The 13,588-nt window shown below is 38.6% G+C and overlaps 1 protein-coding gene and 1 long non-coding RNA gene across 2 annotated transcripts in view; one reads left to right on the forward strand and one right to left on the reverse strand.

The window, feature by feature from the left end:
- Positions 1-5,286, forward strand: part of LOC111750668 (uncharacterized) — a 74,719-nt gene extending 69,433 nt beyond the window's left edge. Inside the window, exon 4 of the long non-coding RNA XR_010318696.1 lies at positions 5,092-5,286. This is a non-coding gene — a long non-coding RNA (uncharacterized LOC111750668). The remainder of the gene's footprint in view (positions 1-5,091) is intronic.
- Positions 1-13,588, reverse strand: part of EPHA6 (EPH receptor A6) — a 1,103,076-nt gene that overhangs the window by 50,266 nt on the left and 1,039,222 nt on the right.

Consider the following 13,588-nt stretch of genomic DNA (forward strand, 5'->3'; position numbering starts at 1 on the left):
AAAGCTCCTTTCATTTGAGGATGGCTATATGTTCGTATTATTCATTTGAAACATGAGCTTGATCATCTCCAATTAGTCTTGGGTGGACATTTGCTAGCAGTCTACAACTAGCACGGTTTTACATTACTACAGGCTCTCCCCCAATGGCTTCTTTCTGGAATCTAGAGGAAGCTTCATGTCAGCATTGCAGTACATTAGTGTGGCTGTCAGCGATGCCTCCCGAGGGCTGACTGCTCTCTGCCTTACTCCAGCCAGTGCTGTCAATCCTTCACTCTCATCATTCCGAAAATGACCCCCTCCCAACTATCTCTTAAAAAGGAAAGATTAACTTTTTTTAATTTAAGGAGAAAAGGACATCTTATGCTTAGTACAGTGAGTGCTCATGTTGTTGATGATAAAGAAGGATGGTTGTGTAACTGTATTAAACTTCCATTTCTTCATTTAGGAATTTTCTGTTTGAAGGAAAAGTCCCAGATATTTTATTAGTTCATTTGGTTAAATAATGCAGTTTAAGATCTAACCTACAAAATAACCTAAATGTGATTCAATCAATTCAAAGGAGTAGAAACCAGAATATACGACAGAGTAGAACTGCCCCATGGAGTTTCCAAGGAGTGGCTGGTGGATTTGAACTGCCAATCTTTTGGTTAGCAGCCAAGCTCCGAACTGAATGTAACTTCCTAAAAATATAACCACTGGGGTGACATGATGAAAGAAATAATTATTAGCTTGCTGTACCATTTTATGACAGAAAAATGCTAAGAAGGTATCGTCATTAGGTTTTGTAATAAAAACTATCTTACATTTAAAACAAACAAAACAATCTACCTCTAAAAGTTTTGCTCCTTGCTTAGATTGATAAATCAGGGTTCTCAGGGTTTAAATTTTTTGCTGAAACATGTTGCAGCTCTTCTTGGAAGCATCATAGTTCTAAGAAAATTCACAACTCCACACTTTTATCCCTTTTCTAAATGCTCACTTATTTTGACTAACTGCTTAGTTTCCGAAAGTATTAAGGATTTTAAACATTGCATCCATCTTTTATGTAGTCTAAAAGTTTCTCATTTTGTCAAATAGGAACTTTCAATAAATAATAAAAACCCTCGTTAGTATTTCCCTTGTAGCAAATCAATTCAGCGTTAAAGAAAAAAAAAAATTCTTCCCCTATTCTAATACACTGATCTTCATAAAAGTTGAAAGATAATAGAATTTCTGATAAAAATGCATTGCTTTGCCCCTCAAAATCCATGTAAGTGAAAGGGGAGTGTTTCTGAGTGCTAAAATCTGTATTGCATTCATATCTCCTTGGCAGGCTGATTTAAAGAGCTTTATATGACAGTCCGGTTATGCTAGCCTTGACAGTACCACTGGGTGAAAAGGATTCAGTTCTGATTTTATACTTAATGGAGTGTAAGGGTCAGACCGAACAGGATCTTCTTACCAGTTGTCAGGAAGGCTACTTTTGAGGACACTGAATTAGGAGTGTAGATACCTGACATTATTTTCAACTTAGTACTCAATTTATAAATTTGGAGAAATGGCTGGGTGTCTCTATACATTATTTTCTACCACCTATGATTTAAAGAATTGATTGCATTACACTTGATGGAGGATGGAAAGGAAGAAGGAAGGAATTATAAGTGAATGTGAATGTCAAGGAATACACAGGAATTATGTTGTATAACAGTCAAGAAGGTATGGGTACCACTATCAGTCAAATTAGATTAGTAATATTAAATCTTAGTATTTAAAACGAAATCTCTCTCTCTCTCACACACACATATATTTTACTATTAAGAGAAAATGTTAGACTACCAAAATATATAGCAAATTATGGAATTTTTATATTTCTTGCTAATCTGAAATATGTATTAAATATCAGATATAATAAATGCTTAGTAAAATTTTTGCTGAACAAATACAGTCAATTTACTCTGATTCAGGAAAGTTAGTACTTAAATGATTTGTCTGGCCCTGTAACCTGGCTTCTGCCCCACGGCCCTCTGATCTCCTTAAGAAGGAATACTCAGCCATCACCACCACACTGAGCTCTTTCTTAGGCTCTGGGACCACTACTACCCCTAGACAGGGATCCCTAAGGTGGTAAGACTCAACATGAAAATCAGCCTTGTAGGTGTTCTCCTTGTTCATTAGCTTCTCAATGGTTCTTGGAGATCAATCCTGGACCAGTTCTCATGTCTGGATACTAGTCCTGCCAGGATCTTATCAGAAAAAAAAAATGATGCTGGAATCCTTGACCCTAGAAATCCGTAGACTATGTCTAGCACGAACATTGTTTGCCTTCCTGGACTACCACTTATTACCTGTTGCCAGATACTCTGGACACTAAGCTCTGTCCACCAACAGGGAAGCCCTTCCCTTCACCCTCTGATACAACCCAGCTGCCTCCTGGTCTTTGGTTGTGGCCTGTGTGAGGTTGCCTAATATATTACTTTACATAGGGCCTCCTGCTGGAAGGTCTGCCACACTTCATTCTGCTGTTTCAGGGCTGGCTTATTTGCCCTAGTCTATTTCCTGTCTAGACCTGTTTAGGAACACTGGCTCTAAAAAAGACATATGTTTTCAAAAAATCTATTGGCTGTGCTACAATTATAATATTCAGGACTAAAAATTTTTTGATGTTGGAAGAAATGTTTTGATGTTGGAATTTATTCGATGGGGATGGGTTTTTGGGTTACGTGTGTGGGTTTGTGAGTACTTCTTTCTCCTCCTCATTCTACACCCTAGAGACTGTCATACCTTAAAGAAGATGATCCTTTCTTAAACCAAGTCAAACCCATTTCCATTGACTAGATTCTGACTCGCAGCAACCCAGAGGACAGAATAGAACTACCTTATAGGGTTTCCAAGGCTGTAATCTTTACAGAATCAGACTGCCACATCTTTCTCCTGGAGTGCCTGAAGGGTTCTAACTGCTGAACTTTCGGTTAGCAGCTGAGTGCTTAACTAGTACACCACCAGAGCTCTTGGTCCTTTTTTTCTTAGTGGCCTTAGATTTAGGCATTCTGGCAGATACTTCAGCTGAGGTGAAGTAGTTGATTTCCTAAAGTTGCACAAATCTTAGGAAACTTGTCAGCTCCTTTCAGTTTCATCTGCTTCTTGGACCATGCTGAGGGCTGACCAGCCACTTGCCTTGGCAATGCCAGATCCACCACCAACCAGTCAGATCAATAAGTTATAGGTGCAAAGTTGTGACTTTCACAACCTCTGTACTTGAAAGATACATGCACTGAAGAATATGCAACTTGTATTCCTTACGGTCACTGAAGGTGTCAGGTGACTCAACTTGGAAGCATGTAATTCACAATCTGGTGAACTTTAGCCAATGGGAAACAGAAGGCAGGAGGGTGGCTGCATAGAGAGATGCACCTTTTTCTTCCTTTCATGAATGATTTTGTGATGGTTAACTTTATGTCTGGGCTTGGCTAGGCTACGGTGCCCAATAGTTTGGTCAAACACTAGTCTAGATGTTGCTGTGAAGGTAATTTGTAGATGTGATTAATATCTATAATCGGTTGACTTTAAGTAAAGGACGTTATCCTTGATAGTGAGGGTGGGCCTCATCTAGTAAGTTGAAGGCCTTAAGAACAAAACCAAGGTCCTGAAGAAGCAGGAATTTTTCCTCAAGCCTGTAACATAGAAATCCTACCTGAGTTTCCAGCCTGCTGCCTGCCCTAGAGATTTCAGATTCAAGGCTACATTATCAATTCTTGCCTGAGTTTCCAGCCAGCTGCCCTGCCTTACAAATTTTGCACTTGCTTCTCTGGAGAACCCTGACAGATACAGATTTCAACACCTGGTTTCTCCTTGCAGCCCATTTGGAGAAATTCTGTATGGCTTGTGGACATGTCTCTCAATTGCTGTTTTTTTTTTTTTTTTTTTTGGCTCATTGTGAATAAATGCCAAGCACAGTAATACATTGTTATTGCATCACTTTCTCCCTTGCCTTATTTCTGTTTTCCCTACTCTAGCAGACCTGGTTTTGTACCTTCAAAATAAAACATCATACTTTTCTAGGGAACCTCGGCTAAGACAGTTGTTATAGAATTATTCCTGACATCCTGACAGAAAATATTCCCGATATCCATTGAAAAATAGGTGTATTTATGCTAGCCATAAGTAAGTTCAGACAAAATATATTTACTTAAATGCTTATCTGAAGACATGTCATGGAAAATTCTTGCATAAGGAAATAGCAGCAAAAATGATTAATTTTCATACGTATTCTAAACAGTTCTTGGCCATTCTGTGAAGCAGAGCTTCATTTTCCAGACGTGTTCTTGCTTAGTTTTAACCCCTTTTGTTGAACTTGGGAATTGCATATCAGGGCTTCTGTTTTTATGACCTGTGTTTTTCTATTTACTATAATACCGGGCAGTGAAGTGTGGATGTTAACAGTGCAGGCCCTTGACCACCCTGCTTAGATCTGAACCCTGGCTCTAACAAGGTCTGTGCTTTCGATTTTCTCATTTGTAAAATAAAAATGCTTATAGCATCTCATAACATTGTTGTGTCAATTAAAGAAGATAATACATCTAAAACACAACACTGCATAGTTCATAGTAATATTTTTTCATAGTCTGTCTCTGCTAAACATGGTGTAGAAAATACTCAGGAGAAAAAATTCTGTCTTTTCAAAAAGGGAAACAATGTGCTATGCCTGTTACACATCCCTAACCTCCACCGAGAGTATCTTCAAGGGATGAGGGGGAAGTAAACTAGTTCTCACAATAAAAACACAAACAAACCAAACCTGTTGCCGTAGTCGATTCTGACTCACGGTGACCCTATAGGACAGAACAGAACTACCCCATGGGGTTTCCAGAGAGCAACAGGTAGATTCAAACTGCCGACCTTTTGGTTAGCAGCCTAAGCTGTTAACCAGTACGCTACCAGGACTCTAAGGGAACACCCTAAATTATATGCTTCTGTGATCTATTTGTATGTACTGGGGTGCTCGCTTCTACAATGATTAATGTTTCCCTTGTGGACTCCAGTTTTAGCCACATATGTCAGGATTTGCAGAATTTGATCCTGTTCTCACAACCTTCTGTGGTATTTTTCTTACAGCTGTGTAACACTCGGATCACAAACTTTTCAAGCCTCAGTTTGCTTATCTGTAAATAACCAAGCCTGTTGCTGTTGCATGGATTCGGACTCATGGCTACCCCATATGTTATGGAGCAGAACTGCTCCATGGGTTTTCTTGGCTGTGATCTTAACTGAGGAGATCGCTAGGGCTTTTCTCCACAGTACTGCTAGGTAGGTTCAAGTCAATAACCTTTAGGTTAGTAAACCCAAAAGACCAAACCCGTTGCCACAATCAAGTCGATTCTGACTCATAGCGACCCGAAAGGACAGAGTAGAACTGTCCCATAGGATTTCCAAGGAGTACCTGGTGGATTCGAACTGCCAACGTTTTGATTAGCAGCTGCAGTTCTTAGCCACTAAGCCACCAGGTTTTCCAAAGGTTAAGTGCAAATTGTAAATGTTGTCGTTCGGTGTTGTCCTAGTCATCTAGGGCAGCCATAGCAGAAATACCACAAGTGGATGGCTTTAACAAAGATAAATTTCTTTCTTTACAGTGAAGTAGGCTAAAAGTCCAAATTTAGGGCGTGAGCTCCAGGGGAAGGCTTTCTCATCAATCTTCCCCCGATTTAGGAGCTTCTCTGCACAGGGGCCCTGAGTTCAAAGGATGTGCTCTGCTCCCGGCATTGCTTTCTTGGTGGTATGAGGTGCCCCCTCTCTGCTCACTTCCCTTTCCTTTTTATATCTTGAGAGATAAAAGGTGGTGCAGGCCACACCCCAGTAGAGCTCCCTTTACATTGAATCAGGGATATGACCTTAGTAAGGACGGGTATTGCAATCCCACCCTAATCCTCTTTAACATAAAATTACAATCACAAAATGGGGAACAGTACTGGGAATCCTGGCCTAACCAAGTTGAAACATATCTTTTGGGGACACAATTCAATCCATGACAGGTGTTGTCGAGTCACTTCTGACTCACACAGACCCTGTGTACAACAGAATGAAACACTGCCCAGTCCTGCACCATCCTCACAATCATTGTTATGTTTGAGCCCATTGTTGCAGCCACTGTGTCAGTCCATCTCACTGAGGGTCTTCCTCTTTTTTGCTGACCCTGTATTTTACCAAGCACGATGTCTTTCTCCAGTGACTGGTCCCTCCTGACAGCGTGTCCAAAGTACCTGAAACATAGTCTCACCATTTACACTTCTAAGGAGCATTCTAGCTGTACTTATTTCAAGACATTTTTGTTTGTTCTTCTTGCAGTCCATGGTATGTTCAATATTCTTCACCAATACCAAAATTCAAATACATCAATTCTTTGGTCTTCCTTATTCATTGTCCAGTTTTCACACGCATATGAGGAGATTGAAAATACTGTAAATTGGGGGATAATAATTCCTCACAGAATTTTTCAAAAAAAAATTTTATTGTGCTTTAAGTAAAAGTTTACAAATCAAGTCAGCCCCTCATACAAAAATTTATATACACCTTGCTGTATAACTCCTAAATGCTCTCCCCCTAATGAGACAGCACACTCTTTCCCTCCACTCTCTCTTTTCGTGTCCATTCGGCCAGCTTCTGACCCCCTCTGCCTGCTCACTCCCATCCAGACAGGAGATGCCAACATAGTCTCATGAGTCTACTTGATCCAAGAAGCTCGTTCTTCACCAGTGTCATTTTCTATCCCATTGTCTAGTCCGATCCCTGTCTGAAGAGTTGGCTTTGGGAATAGTTCCAGTCTTGGGCTAACAGAAGGTCTGGGGACCATGACCACTGGGGTCCTTCTAGTCCCAGTCAGACCATGAAGTCTGGTCTTTTTATGAGAATTTGGGGTCTACATCCCACTGCTCTCCTGCTCCCTCAGGGGTTCTCTGTTGTGTTCCCTGTCAGGGCAGTCATTGGTTGTAGCCAGGCACCATCTAGTTCTTCTGGTCTCAGGCTGATGTAGTCTCTGGTTTATGTGGCCCTTTTTGTCTCCTGGGCTCATAATTACCTTGTGTCTTTGGTGTTCTTCATTCTCCTTTGCTCCAGGTGGGATGAGATCCATTGATGCATCTTAGATGGTTGCTTGCTAGCGTTTAAGACCCCAGACACCAATCTCCAAAATGGGATGCAGAATGTTTTCTTAATAGATTTTATTATGCCAATTGACTTAGATGTCCCCTGAAACCATGATTCCCAAACCGTTGCCCCTGCTACACTGGCCTTTGAAGCATTCAGTTCATTCAGGAAACTTGTTTGCTTTTGGTTTAGTACAGTTGTGGTGACCTTGCCTGTATTGTGTGTTGTCTTTCCCTTGACCTAAAATAGTTCTTGTCTACTGCCTAATTAGTGAATACCCCTCTCCTTCCCTTCCTCCCTCCCTCCCACCTCTCGTAACCATCAAAGAATATTTACTTCTCTGTTTAAACTGTTTCTCAAGTTCTTATAATAGTGGTCCTATACAATATTTGTCCTTTTGCAACTGACTAATTTCACTCAGCATAATGCCTTCCAGGTTCCTCCACGTTATGAAATGTTTCACGGATTCATCACTGTCCTTTATTGATGAGTAGTAGTCCATTGTGTGGATATACCATAACTTCTTTATCCATTCATCCGTCGATGGACACTTTGGTTGCTTCCATCTTTTTGCTATTGTAAACAGTGCTGCAATCAATGAACATGGGTGTGCATATATCTGTTCATGTAAAGGCTCTTATTTCTCTAGGATATATTCCAAAGAGTGGGATTGCTGGATCGTATGGTAGTTCTATTTCTAGCTTTTTAAGGAAGCGCCAAATCGATTTCCAAAGTGGTTGTACCATTTTACATTTCCACCAGCAGTGTATAAGTGTTCCACTCTCTCTACAACCTCTCCAACATTTATTATTTTGTATTTTTTGGATTAATGCCAGCCTTGCTGGAGTGAGATGGAATCTCATTGTAGTTTTGATTTGCATTTCTCTAATGGCTAATGATCGTGAGCATTTCCTCATGTATTCATTAGCTACCTGAATGAATTCTTTACTGAAGTGCCTGTTCATATCTTTTGCCCATTTTTTAATTGGATTATTTGCCTTTTTGTAGTTGACGTTTTGCTGTATCATGTAGATTTTAGAGATCAGACACTCATTGGAAATATCATAGCTAAAAGCTTTTTCCCAGTCTGTAGGTAATCTTTTTACTCTTTTGGTGAAGTCTTTGGATGAGCATAGGTGTTTGATTTTTAGGAGCTCCCTGTTATCTGGTTTCTCTTCTGCATCGTTAGTAATGTTTTGTATTAGGGCTCCTAGTGTTGTCCCTATTTTTTCTTCCATGATCTTTATCATTTTAGATTTTATATTTAGGTCTTTGATCCATTTTGAGTTCGTTTTTGTGCATGGTGTGAGGTATGGGTCTTGTTTCATTTTTCTGCAGATTATCCAGTTATGCCAGCACCAATTGTTAAAAAGACTGTCTTTTCCCCATTTAACTGACTTTAGGCCTTTGTCAAATATCAGCTGCTCATATGTGGATGAATTTATGTCTGGATTCTCAATTCTGTTCCATTGGTCTATTATCTGTTGTTGTACCAGTACCAGGCTGTTTTGACTACTGTGGTGGTATAATAGGTTCTAAAATCAGGTAGAGTGAGGCCTCCCACTTTGTTCTTCTTTTTCAGTAATGCGTTACTTATCCGAGGCCTCTTTCCCTTCCATATGACATTGGTGATTTGTATCTCCATCTCATTAAAGAATATTGTTGGAATTTCATCGGAATTGCATTGTATGTACAGATGGTTTTTGGTAGAATAGATATTTTTACAATGTTAAATCTTCCTATCGAAGAGCAAGGTATGTTTTTCCACTTATATAGGTCTTTTTTGAGTTTTTGCAATAGTGTATTGTAGTTTTCTTTGTATAAGTCTTTTACATCTCTGGTAAGATTTATTCCTAAGTATTTTATCTTCTTGGGGGCTACTGTAAATAGTACTGATTTGGTGATTTCCTCTTCGAAGTTCTTTTTGTTGGTGTAGAGGAATCCAACTGATTTTTATGTTTGTCTTGTATCCTGATGCTCTGCTGAACTTTTCTATTAGTTTCAGTAGTTTTCTTGAGGATTCCTTAGGGTTTTCTGTCATCTGCAAATAGAGATAAATTTACTTCTTCCTTGCCAATCTGGATGCCCTTTATTTCTTTATCTTGCCTAATTGCTCTGGCTAGGACCTCCAGCACAATGTTGAAAAAGAGTGGTGATAATGGGTATCCTTGTCTGGTTCCTGATCTCAGGGGAATGCTTTCAGACTCTGTCCATTTAAGTTAATGTTGGATATTGGCTTTGTAGGAAACCCTGGTGGCATAGTGTTTAAGTGCTATGGGCTGCTAGCCAAAGGGCCGGCAGTTCGAATCTGCCAGACGCTCCTTGGAAACTCTATGGGGCAGTTCTACTCTGTCCTATAGGGTTGCTACGAGTTGGAATCGACTTGATGGTACTGGGTTTGCTTTTTTGGTTTATTGGCCTTGTATAAATGCCTTTATTATGTTCAGGAATTTGCCTTCTATTCCTATTTTGCTGAGAGTTTTTATCATGAATGAGGTGCTGAACTTTTTCAAGTGCCTTTTCCGCATCAACTGATAAAATCATGTGATTCTTGTCTTTTGTTTTATTTTTATGATGGATTACATTAATTGTTTTTCTAATGTTGAACCATACTTGCATGCCTGGTGTGAATCCCACTTGGTCACGGTGAATTTTTTTTTTTTTTTTGATATGTTGTTGAATTGTATTGGCTAGAATTTTGTTGAGGATTTTTGCATCTAAGTTCACGAGGGGTATAGGTCTGTAATTTTCTTTTTTTCTGGTGTCTTTACCTGGTTTTGGTATCAGGGATATGCTGGCTTCATAGAAGGAGTTTGGGAGTATTCCGTCCTTTTCTATGCTCTGAAATACCTTTAGTAGTAGTGGTGTTAACTCTTCTCTGAAAGTTTGGTAAAAGTCTGCAGTGAAGCCGTCCAGGCCAGGACTTTTTTTTTTGTTGGGAGTTTTTTGATTACCTTTTCAATCTCTTCTTTTGTTAGGGGTCTATTTAGTTTTTCTACCTCTGTTTGTGTTAGTTTAGGTAGGTAGTGTGTTTCTAGGAATTCATCCATTTCCTCTAGGTTTTCAAATTTGTTAGAGTACAATTTTTCATAGTAATCTGATATGATTCTTCTAATTTCAGTTGGGTCTGTTGTAATATTGCCCATCTCATTTCTTATTTGGGTTATTTGCTTCCTCTCCTGTTTTTCTTTCGTCAGTTTGGCCAATGGTTTATCAATTTTGAAAATTTTTTCAAAGAACCAGCTTTTGGTGTTATTAATTCTTTTAATTGTTTTTCTCTTTTCTATTTCATTTAGTTCTGCTCTAATTTTTATTATTTGTTTTCTTCTGGTGTCTGAGGCTTTCTTTTGTTGCTCTTTTTCTATTTGTTCAAGTTGTAGGGATAATTCTTTAATTTTGCCCCTTTTTTCTTTTGGTATCTGTCATTTACTGATATAAATTGACCTCTGAACACTGCTTTCACCGTGTCCCAAAGGTTCTGATAGGAAGTGTTTCCATTCTCATTGGACTCTATGAATTTTTTCATTCCATCCTTAATGTCTTCCATAACCCAGTCTTTTTTGAGCAGGGTATTGTTCAGTTGCTACTTGTTAGACTTCTTTTCCCTGCTTTTTCTGTTACTGATTTCTACTTTTATGGCCTTTTGGTCAGGGAAGATGCTTTGTAATATTTCAATGTTTTGGATTCTGCTAAGGCTTGCTTTATGATCTAATATGTGGTCTATTCTAGAGAATGTTCCATGTGTACTAGAAAAGACAGTATACTTGGTTGCTGTTGGGTGGAGTGTCCTGTATATGTCTATAAGTCGAATTTGTTGATTTTGGCATTTAGATCTTCCTTGTGTTTATTGAGCTTCTTTCTGGATGTCCTGTCTCTCACCAAAAGTGGTGTGTTGAAGACTCCTACTGTTATTGTGGAGCTGTCTATCTCACTTTTCAGTGGTGCTAGAGTTTGTTTTATGTATCTTGGAGCCCTGTCATTGGGTGCATAAATATTTAACATGGTTACATCATCCTGGTATATTTTCCCTTTAATCATTATATAGTGTCCTTCTTTATCCTTTGTGCTGGATTTAACTTTAAAGTCTATTTTGTCAGAAATTAATATTGCCAGTCTTGCTCTTTTTTGATTGTTGTTTGCTTGATATATATTTTTCCATCCTTTGAGTTTTAGTTTGTGTCTCTAAGTCTAAGGTGTATTTCATGTAGGCGGCATATAGACGGATTGTGTTTTTTAATCCATTCTGCCATTCTCTGTCTCTTTATTGGTACATTTAGTCCATTTACATTCAGCGTAATTATAGATAGGTTTTTTTTTTATGAATCCGGTGCTGTCATTTTGATGTCCTTTTTTGTGTGTTGTTGACAGTTTCTTTTTCCCACTTAATTTTTTGTGCTGAGTAGGTTATCTTTGTATATCGTCTTTTACTTATATTCGTTGTTGTTGATTTTGTTTCTGCTGAGTTTCTATTTTTTTTTTTGTATTTTATTTTGATACGTAGGATAGTTTGTCTCCTTTGTGGATACCTTAATATTTACCCCTATTTTTCTAAATTTAAACCTAACTTTATTTCTTTGTGTCACTTTGTCTTCCTCTCGATGTGAAAGACCTAGGACTACATTTCTTAGTCTCTTTGTATTGTTTTAATGTTGCCTTCTTTCACATAATAACATTGTTGTTTCCCTGTTTTGGGCCTTTTTTCATCTTGATTCATTTTTGTGATTTCTCTGTCTCAGTTTACATCTGATTGCTTTGCCCAGTGTTCTAGTCTTGGGTTGATATTATTGATTTTCTAACCAGAGTACTCCCTTTAGTATTTCTTGTAGTTTTTTTTTTTTTTTTTTTTTTTTTTTTTACAAATTCTCTAAACTTCTGTTTATCTGGAAATGTCCTAATTTCACTTTCATATTTGAGAGACAGTTTTGCTGGATATATGATTCTTTGCTGGCAATTTTTTTCCTTCAATACTTTATATAAGTCATCCCATTGCCTACTTGCCTGCATGGTTTCTGCCAAGTAGTCCGAGCTTATTCTTATTCTTATTCGCTGTCCTTTGTGGGTGACTTTTCATTTATCTTTAGCTGCTGTTAAAATTCTCTCTTTATCTTTGGTTTTGGCAAGTTTGATTATAATATGTCTTGGTGACTTTCTTTTAAAATCTACCTTATGTAGAGTTCAATGAGCATCTTGAATAGATGTCTTCTCATCTTTCACGATATCAGGGAAGTTTTCTGCCAATAAATCTTCAATGATTTTCTCTGTATTTTCTGTTATCCCTCCCTGTTCTGGTACTCCAATCACTTGTAGGTTATTTCTCTTGGTAGAGTCCCACATAATTTTTAAGGTTTCTTCATTTTTTTAAAATTCTTTTATGTGATTTTTCTTCAAATATATTGGTGCCAAGTGCTTTATCTTCAAGGTCACCAATTCTGCATTCCACTTGCTCGATTCTGCTCCTCTGACTTTCTATTGAGTTGTCTAATTCTGTAATTTTATCATTAATCATCTGAATTTCTGACTGTTGTCTCTTTATAGATTCTCATAGCTTAATTTTTCATTATGTTCTTGAAGAACCTTTTTAATTTCTTCAGCTGTTTTATCTGTGTGTTCCTTGGCTTCTTTTGCGTATTGCCTGATCTCCTTCATGATGTTTTGAAGAGTTCTCTGTATTAATCTTTTGAATTCTGCATCCGATAATTCCAGGAAGACACCTTCATCCAGAAGCCCATTGATTCTTTTTTTTTTTTTGAGAGCTTTTTGAGGTGATCATGGTCCGTTTCTTTATGTGACTTGATATTGACTGTTGTCTCCAAGCCATCTATAAGTTATTGTATTTGCTTATTTTATGTTTGTTTACTGTATCCTAGTTTCTTGCTTTGTTTTGTTTTGGTATGCCCAAATGGGTTGCTTGAGTGAGCTAGCTTGTTTATTTTTTCCTTTAGCACTCTGATGTCCTGTCACCAGATGGATAGAGCTGTTATTATATCAGTCTAGAAGTCCATTCACTTTTCTTGTATGACTTCAGCTCATGTGTCCAGGTAGCTGATCATCAAGTGTGTGTACAGGGTCTGTCTTACAGTCTCAGAGAGGCAGGGGTGATTGGTGTAGGTTCCGGTATCTAGTTGCAGCAGGGGGTCATGCTCTGAACAAGGCAGGGAGCTGAAAATCATCCCCCAGTGTCTCTGAGGAAAGCATGTCCCTCTTCCCTAGAGCGTATAGGTTGGTGAGTTCTGCAGCGGACCATGGGCACCCAATGTTTTTAGTTGTAAGGACTGGGAGGTATCAGTTATTCCTGGACCCCTGTTGCGGGTGGCTGGGTGAACTGAGTGGAGCCACCAGTCCTTAGGGCCCTGATGTGGGTATGAGAGGACCCTGTTTAATACGCAAAGTGGTGTCAAACAGCAAACACCCACCTCCTCACCACACAGCTGAAACAGTTGTAGTCTGCCAACAAGGGCCTATTCTCCTGAAA

This window comes from Loxodonta africana, chromosome 20 (genome assembly GCF_030014295.1).
Source record: "Loxodonta africana isolate mLoxAfr1 chromosome 20, mLoxAfr1.hap2, whole genome shotgun sequence".
Taxonomy (NCBI): Eukaryota; Metazoa; Chordata; class Mammalia; order Proboscidea; family Elephantidae; genus Loxodonta; species Loxodonta africana.